The 5,677-nt window shown below is 40.7% G+C and overlaps 1 pseudogene; it reads left to right on the forward strand.

Annotated features, from left to right (window-relative positions):
* Window positions 2,228-3,025, forward strand: Gm8109 (predicted gene 8109; annotated as a pseudogene).

Below are 5,677 nucleotides of genomic sequence, written 5' to 3' on the forward strand. Positions count from 1 at the left end.
TTTACTTTAATAAATACAATTATTTTATGTTGCCAATGAAATAGTTTTAAAGATTTTATTGCACAACTAAATGTTGTTAATTTAATTTTGGTAGATTTTAATGACCTGTTTCCCAATAAACTATATTGTTATTCAACAACCATTCTCTACACAGCAAGATTAGAAATAGCAATGAAATGATTCTGCTTGCATTATAATTTAATTTGTTATATAGCAACTACATGCTAGGTAAATCAGACTGACTTTCAGGAAATCTAATTTATCAAAGGAAAAAAATTAGCAATGAAACATAACACTCGGAATGGTAAAATCACGTATAACCAATATTTTTGTGAAATTTGCAATAGTCCTATATTGAAGAATGTTCTCATACTGTCTTCTTGTAATCACACATTATATAAACAAATTATTATTCAAGCATTCTTGTTTTTCATGACAATGCAACTCATTTTAAGATTTCCCCGTGATTTCAATATAAATGTGTTAAACATCTGAGGCTGCGGCTGCTCACAAGAGTTTTGTTCAGTGTGTATATGATGTTTCAGCAAAGAGGAAATTTTGATTCTCATGGAGCTGATATGCAAGGATTCTTTTAGCCATCAAAGACAATTGCCAAGTGTATTCTTGGCTGGGAATGAGGTCAATTAGAAAGACATGAGTTTAGATTATTCTGCATGTAGAGTTTGTACAGATGTACACATCTGGATGTGCCATCTACATTGGTTCTACATCACATCTCACACAGCACGTTTCATGTTATTGGCCATCCTTTACTAGGTTACTGGCCATCATTCTTACTAGGTTATTATTGGCCATTTGCATTCTTTCTTTGAAGAAATACTCACCTAAATTGTGTTTCCATTTTTTCTTTTTTTATTATTGGACTTTTATTTACATTTCAAATGTGATCCCCTTTCCTAGTCCACACCCCCCTCAGAAACCCTCTTATCCCCTCTTCCCTCCCCCTGTTTCTATGAGGGTGTTCCTCCACCCACCCACACACCCCTGCCTCCCTGCCTTGGCATTCCCCTACAGTAGGGCATCAAGAACTTTCTCAGGACCAAGTGCCTCTCCTCCCATTGATGTCTGACAAGGCCAGTCTCTGCTGCATATGTGGCTGAAGCCATGGATTCCTCCCTGTGTACTCTTTGGTTGGTGGTTTAGCATTTTAAAGTGGGTTATATTTATTTTATTCTTGAAATGTAGAAGTCACATTATTCTAGCTGGATATCGCTCACATGTCTAAGTATATGGCACACAAATATTTTCTCCCATCCCACTGGTTTTTACTCTTGTGATTCTGTCTTTTGAAAAACAAGGAACTTGTTCCTTTTGTAAGTTGTGTCTGATGCAAGATCAATACACAAATGGCAGACAGCCAAGGATTAGAACAAGCCAATTCTCTCTTACAAAATTCAGAGGTCAGAGCCTAGACTTCTGCGCCACTTAGGACAAGACTCAACATTTAATAGTCCCACAGAGCATAAATGTCCTTTAAAGCTAATTTAGTATGGTCTATTGTGAAATGTCTGCCAGCTGACAATGGGCTCATATATTATATAATAGTTTGCTGATTCAGACAAAAGGCCTTCGAACACACACATATCCCCTAGCTCCTCTCGTCAGAGATAATCTCACAAAGAATCTTTATCCTATCAACGAAACTTTGTGAGATCTAGACAGCTGTTCAGGGGAACTAAAAGCAGGCGCTTTTGCTTGTTTCCACGGCTTAGGGATGGCCTTTTCTCCCACAGATGTGACGAGGCCTCTGAAGATGCCTCAATTCTCTCAGGTTTATTGTTCATTGAGCTGTGTGGGCCTAAATTGAGCTACCAACAGGATTAGGTCCCATTGTCAGATGCTATTATTTTGAGCTAATTGCTATATTGATTGACGTTCAGTTTAAGAAAAAGTAATATTTGAAGGAAGTATCAATAAGTGTGTGTTATGTGTTGCATTCCCCCCCCCCCCCATATACTCTAACATCTCTGCTATGATTACTTCTGATCACCCAAGATGAAGCTATCTAGGGTATAATACTGCACAACTGTTTTTTTTAAGTGGTACAAAATGTATTTCCTTATTTTTTTCATACTATTTGACACTTTGGAAGCAGTCTCATTCAGTCCAAATTTGTGGTAGTCTCTGAATTTCCTGACCTTATTCTTCCTTGTAGCTGAATTATATCTTCTTCTTTTTTAAATTTTAGATTATAAAATTTTACATTGCCTAGCACGATGGTCAATCCTTTGTTTGAGGAAAGGCTCAGGAACTTCGGCATTGGGCAGGAAATACCTCCCAAAAGAGATCTAACACACTTCCTCAAATGGCCCTGCTACATCAGGCTGCAGCGGCAAAGAGCCATCCTCTACAAGCGGCTCAAAGTCCCTCCTGCCATTAACCAGTTCACCCAGGCGCTGGACAGGCAGACAGCTACTCAGCTGCTTAAGCTTGCCCACAAGTACAGGCCAGAGACAAAGAAAGAGAAGAAGCAGAGGCTATCGGCTCGTGCTGAGAAGAAAGCTGCTGGCAAAGGCGACGTCCCAACTAAGAGGCCACCTGTCCTCCGAGCAGGAGTCAATACAGTCACCACCTTGGTGGAGAACAAGAAGGCTCAGCTGGTGGTGATTGCCCATGGTGTAGACCCCATTGAGCTGGTGGTTTTCCTGCCTGCCCTATGTCAAAAGATGGGGGTGACCTACTGCATCATCAAGGGAAAGGCCGGGCTGGGGCACCTGGTCCACAGAAAGACATGCACCACTGTTGCCTTCACACAGGTTAACTTCGAAGACAGGGGTGCTCGCGCTAAGCTGGTGGAAGTTATTAGGACCAATTGTAATGATAGATATGAAGAGATCCGCAGGCACTGGGGCGGGGGGGGGGGGGGGGGGGAGCGGGCAACTCCCTGGGTCCTAAGTCTGTGGCTCGCATTGCCAAGCTGGAAAAGGCAAAGGCTAAAGAACTCGCCACTAAACTGGGTTAAATGTACACTAAGTTTTCTGTACATAAATATAATTACAAAATTATCTTCCAAAAAATTTTTACATCATTTCGAAACCCCTTCCCTTCTCTTCATCCAAACCCTCCCATGTTATATCAGCCTCTTTTCAGATCCACAGCTTCTCTTTCTTTGTTGATATTTTTCCTATGTAAATGTGACCTGCTCACTCCAGGTAATGTTACTTGCATGTATAAGTTTTCAGGGGCTGTCCGTTGTATTGGGTGAGCAGTCAGTATTCTCTGGAGTGAGTGTACTGGCTGATTTTATGTGTCAACTTGACACAAGCTGGAGTTATCACAGAGAAAGGAGCCTCCCTTGAGGAAATGCCTCCATGAGATCCCACTGTAAATCATTTTCTCAATTAATCATCAAGAGTGGGAGGGACCATTGTGGGTGGTGCCACCCCTGGGCTGGCAGTTCTGGGTTCTTTAAGAGAGCAAGCTGAACAAGCCAGGGGAAGCAAGCTTGTAAGAAACATCCCTCCATGGCCTCTACCTCAGCTCCTGCTTCCTGACCTGCTTGAGTTCCAGTCCTGACTTCCTTTGGTGATCAACAGCAATTTGAAAATATAAGCCGAATAAACCCTTCCCTCTCCAACTTGCTTCTTAGTCATGATATTTTGTGTGGGAATAGAAACCCTGACTAAGACATTGGAGAGGACTGTTTTTCCTGCTCTTGGAATACCTCCACTGCCTGCTCTGTGTGTGTGTGTGTGTGTGTGTGTGTGTGTCCATCCCAGGTTAGCATGCATATTGTTGCTTTCCTTTTTTGTGTGTCTTTCAGGCAGTCCTGTTGGTGAGACATTCTGTGCATAACTTGACATTGCTAGGAGACTCAACCTTGAGGCAAACTTCCAAATCTTCTGGTGCTTACAGTCTTTCCACCCTTTCTTCTGCAGTGTTCCCTGAGCCTTAGATGGGAGGATTGCATTACACATGCATCTGTTGCTACTGAGCTCCACAACTCTGCATTGTGATTGGTTGTGGATTTCTGTACTGGTCTCTGCTGTTTCAAAGAGAAGCTTTCCTTGATATGAGATAAAGACTACAGTTATGTGTGGGTAGAGGGACACAGTTTTAGAATGCAGCTAAGGATTATGCTGATTTGTCAGGGTTGTCCCAGAGACTCACAAAACATTACTACTGCCATTTCCTTGGGTCATCCCCAGAGGCAGAAGATAAGTCTTTAATGTTGAGTGCATCATTCATTTCAGACACGAGGCTACACTAACCATGCTCCCAATATCTCCTCCTTGGAGACTACTTTTCATGGTATCATGGGGTCCCATGTAAGCTTCCACAGGAGAGAAATAACCAACAGTCTTACTTAGCTATGAAGCCTATAATCCACACCAATGACTAGTGTACCATGATAACCCTAAGGGTACATGCAGGAAGCTTGCCAGAGCACAAGTTCTCTTTAAAAGGCAGCCAAGGGGTCAGAGGATCTGCTAGAGGATAAAACTTGTGTTTTTAAGAGTAAAAGTTACTTACTATAAATGATATTTACTCTCCTTGATTCTTAGTCTGGGGACAGAAGCTGATGGCTTCAGAGGAATGAACACCTGGTACTTAACAGTGGGGGATTAGGTAAAGTATTTATCTCTAGCCTCTCTTCTCCCCATGCATGCTTACATACATACAAATATACCTACATGTGTACATATAAACAAACAGACATACATTTGGATGGATGGAAGGATGGATAGGGTAGGGCCCTCCAAAGCTGCCCCATCCTTATTTCTTTTCTCTGGCCTTTTTATACCCTCTAGACAATTGTTCTTTACAAAATTATCTCATTGATAAATAGTTACACAAAATGGGAGTTATGACATTGATATTAAGTTCAAAGCAGTGTTTAATTCTGTAAGCGCATTATAAGTTCAAAGCAACAGTTTCATCTGGTCTTGCCTTATCATAGTGCATACCTGTAGTTTCATCCTTGCACCAACATGCTTTTCCTTGAATATAAATGTTCCCTTTTTTGTATGACTATGAAAACTCATTTTATTTCTTATTATGTAGCCTTTACTTATTATGAGGAAGGGATACATTATATTCTTGATTTTTAACTTTATTATATATTTCTAGCAAACAACTAAAGCCATCTCTTAAAACTTTCTTCCTAAGATTATTTAAATCAAATCAGGAACTCTATAAAATCATTAATTTATCTAAACAGCATTAATTCATGAAAGGTCACCCTTATGTTGATCGGCAGGATATCTGCTTAATAGGGTTGGGATCTTGCCTCTCAGAGCTCACTCATCTTAGTCCATACAAAAGGGTGGGCCACCTCCAGGAAGGCTACTTTCTAGACTTGCCCTTTCTTAGATGGCTCCTGACAGGTACAGTAAGTGACTTGCATATCTTGGTAGTAACCAACACCTCTCTCATTGGACTCAGACAAGAGGGAAACCATGCCTGGCATTGAAAAACCTAGCCAACTACCCAGGGCAAGTGAAGTCAAGAATCTCTTCACATTAGTGAATTATATATTTAAAGAACCATGCTTACAATAGAGCTATTATGAGTCATGTCCACTATGTATGTTTATATATCTATAAAAACACTTCAAGAGAGGGATTCACTGTTGAATGTATAATAAAACAGCTCTTCAGGACACAAGAAACTTCTTTACAGACTTACCTTATTCATCTGGTGTGAATTTCACCAT

The sequence above is a fragment of the Mus musculus genome, chromosome 3, assembly GCF_000001635.26.
Source record: "Mus musculus strain C57BL/6J chromosome 3, GRCm38.p6 C57BL/6J".
Lineage (NCBI taxonomy): Eukaryota > Metazoa > Chordata > Mammalia > Rodentia > Muridae > Mus > Mus musculus.